Consider the following 3,909-nt stretch of genomic DNA (forward strand, 5'->3'; position numbering starts at 1 on the left):
TAGTAGGACGCAGTGGACGAAGCTACAGACTGTACAGAACACCGCACCCAGGACAGCGACAGGATGCCTCTTGATGTCGCCTGAACACCACCTGAACACCACCTGCAATGCTCCCTGTAAAGGAGCACAATATAATGCTCTGCAAGTAGTTCCTGATCGGGAGCCACAGAAGTGGCCACCCGATCAGACAGCTGCTTGCAGAGGAGCCCTCGCCTAGGCACGTCAGGAGGCATCTATATGAACAAACGGAGGAGTCCAGAGGTTCATTAAGCAACCTCTGGACCCGACAGCTTACAGACAGGCCCTGAACGGCATTCACAGTGATTCAGTCTCGAGTTATGTAGACTCTAGACCTGTGAATGCCGTTCTAGGCATACCACCCCCGGACATAGACGAGACGGAGCTTCATCTGCCTCGGGAGACACGCACAACACTTGCACAACTTCGCTCTGGCTACTGCAGCAGTTTGAACTCCTACTTGAGTAGGTTGAATGAGGATGTGCCGAATGAGTGTCCGGCATGCGGAGAGACCCCACATGACTCGATACATCTCTTCGCATGCCCGGAAAACCCGACAACCCTAACGGCCTTGTCCCTGTGGACAAACCCCACAGAAGCTGCACGCTTCCTAGGGTTGCCGTTAGTGGAACTTGACGACAACGACTGAGATACCAACCGTCCTGGCGGGGATGTTGTAGCCGCTACAACAACAACAACAAGAGAACGGACTTCAGAGCAAAATCGAGGAGATAACCGTCTTCATGGGAAGGCATGTAATATTGATAGCTGCGGTCCAAGAGACGAAGTTGCACAGCAATTCATCATTGTTGAGTTGTCCCACTGCTCAAACCGGGGAAAGCAGCTAACAAAGGAGTCTTATCGTCCGATAAACCCTCCTTTCCCCAGTAGCGAAGACATAAGAGGCCTTGCTACTCCCGTATTTTGCGAACCACCTGACCCAAGCGAAGCATAAGCATCGTTTCCGTAAAGTGCACAGCACAACAACAGCAATTAACGCTATAAATACTCAGATAACACGTGGCCTTAACCGCAACCGCCCCTGTGAGAGAACTATTCTAGTAGCGTTGGACCTGTCAAAGGCGTTTGACACCGTCAGCCACTCCACGCTGCATAGAGGCCTCCTCACTCCCACAGAGACTCAAACAGTGGTCAGCGAATTATCTGAGTGGTCGACACCCGTCAGCGTTGTTTAAAGGCAAATCAAGCAAACTTAGAAAAATAAAACAGGGAGTTCCACAGGGTGATGTCCTTTCCCCACTACTGTTTAAATGTTATATTCCCAAGCTCCCTCAACCACCAGAGGTCAGACTACCGCTCGGTATTCACGTCGATGACACACCAATTCCGACGGTGAATAATCCTAAAATACTCGGAGTAACATTCGACAGTGTGCTCTCCTTCTCTGCGCAAACAACCGCAGTTGTCAACAAAGTACAGGCGGGCAGTACCTGTGGCAAAGACAAAGAAACGTTGCTGGCAACATACAAGGCAATTGGCCGGTGGGGGACCAGTAGGACGCAGTGGATGAAGCTACAGACAGCACAAAACACCTCACTATGGACAGCGACCGGCCGGCCCACGACAGCCGGTTCTACGTACCGGAATGACTCGGATTTCACCCGACCAAGGGCTGTTGTTTCGGCGATCTGACCCCGTTTAGGTCGGCGAAGTATCTCAGAAGTTGTCCGTCCATAGGGCAACATTCACTACGCATTCTCCTACTCAGGGCTGGCATCGAGTCAAACCCTGGGCCAGAAATATACACCTGCTGTGTATGCCGAAGACGATTACACCACAACTCCACCTCAGTCAAGTGTAATGCCTGCGAGGGGTGGAGTCACCTCAGGGTCTGCTCGGGACTACGGACACACAGACAGTGGACCACGTCGTACGTGGCCCCCTGTTGCTCAAACAGAGCAGCCTCCACGGCAAACCATAGTCCGCCCGTGCAGCCCCACACACTCACACAGCAACCACACACAGTCGCCACAACACAACAACATAATAACACCACAGACCGTACCACAGCCACCACAGACCACATAACACACACAACCGCACCACCACCCACACGCCGCCGCCAACAACTCCTGGTTCCCCCTACAATCTGCACGGTATGTCAGACCAGAATATTCAGTATTGTGACATCAGTCAAGTGCAACACCTGCCTTGGCTGGTGCCACTTTAGGGCATGTTCAGGTCTGCGTACCACGCGAGATTGGACGGGGAACTTCGAGGGCCCGTGTTGCGCTGCTCGGTCGCAGACTTCAATTGCGACACCCCCCACCACCACCACAGGGCGGCAGTCACCTCAGCAGCACACACAGCCAACGGCGGCAAGAACATACACCTCACTTACACCCCACATCACGACACGTCTTATCGAAGCAGACATCGACCGCAGGGATACCACCCTAGAATGTCAGGGCATCGCTATCCGGTCAGGCGATGTCGAGCTCGAAATATTTAACATATACATACCCCCTGTCACCTGCTGCCCGGCAGGATATCACCCGGATATAGGTGCGCTCCTCAGAGGTGAAAACCGTATGGTAGTAGGTGACTTTAATGCGCACCACAATCTTTGGCACTCAAGCCTGTCAAACGATCGTAGGGGAACAGACTTGGCTGAGCAGATAGACGATTCGACATTCTCCACAATGAACGACGACGCACCCACCAGGATTATGGGTAACTGCAGTAGCTCGCCAGACATCACAATAGTCAGCGCTGGTCTGATAAACAGCATAACGTGGCGACCTATGCTGACTCTAGCATCAGACCATCTACCCATAGTCATCTCGATTGATAAACCAACCGACTTTGCCTCCGCCAAGCACCGGACCTATATCAACTTTTCCAAAGCTGATTGGAAAGGTTACGCGGAGTTTACCGAAAACACCTTCGCAGCGCTCCCCTCACCAACCGACGTCCATCTCGGTGAACGTAAGTTCCGCAGGGCTATCACTGCTGCTGCAGCTCGCTTCATACCGGCAGGACGTGTATCGGACCCACGTCCAAACTTCCCTGCCGAAGCGGCAGTTCTAGCTGATGACCGTGATAGCCTTCGTCAGGCCGATCCCGGAGATCCCCGTATCAGGGATCTCAACGCGGAGATTCGGCAACTTGTAAACGTACATAAGCGGAAGAAGTGGGAGGAGCACCTGAAGACTTGTAATTTCACCTCTGGTGTGAGCAAGCTTTGGTCAACCGTGAGGTCATTGTCTAATCCGACGAAGCACGACGACAGAGTCGAAATTTCCTTCGGCGACCATGCTTCGTCGGACCAGGAGCGATGCGCGAGCTATTTTAGCCGGCAGTTCATACTGCATCCTCCGGTGGACAAAGCCAAGCGTCGAGTGATCAGAAGGCTGCACAAACTGCCAACAACTTGTGCCCGCCTTGCTTTCACTTGCGGTGAAGTTCAGGTGGCCATCGGGAAGGCGAAAGCCTCCAAAGCCATGGGTCCCGACGGAATATGCATGCTGATGCTGAAAAATTTGGGTCCTGCGGGGGTAGCGTACCTAACGGAGGTCCTCAACTTGTCAATGGCCACTCTCATCATCCCAGACATCTGGAAGGTGGGGAGAGTGGTCCCACTGCTCAAACCGGGGAAACCTGCCAACAAAGGAGACTCGTATCGTCCGATAACACTCCTTTCCCCGGTAGCGAAGACACTCGAGGCCTTGCTACTCCCGTACTTCACAAACCACCTGACCCCAGCGAAGCATCAGCATGGTTTCCGTAAAGTGCACAGTACAACAACAGCACTTAACGCCATAAACACTCAGATAACTCGTGACCTTAACCGTAACCGTCCCTGTGAGAGAACGATTCTAGTAGCGTTGGACTTGTCAAAGGCGTTTGACACCGTCTGCCATTCCACGC

Source organism: Rhagoletis pomonella, unplaced genomic scaffold, assembly GCF_013731165.1.
Source record: "Rhagoletis pomonella isolate Grant_MI unplaced genomic scaffold, Rhpom_1.0 Rhpom_scaffold_00002, whole genome shotgun sequence".
In the NCBI taxonomy this organism is placed as follows: domain Eukaryota; kingdom Metazoa; phylum Arthropoda; class Insecta; order Diptera; family Tephritidae; genus Rhagoletis; species Rhagoletis pomonella.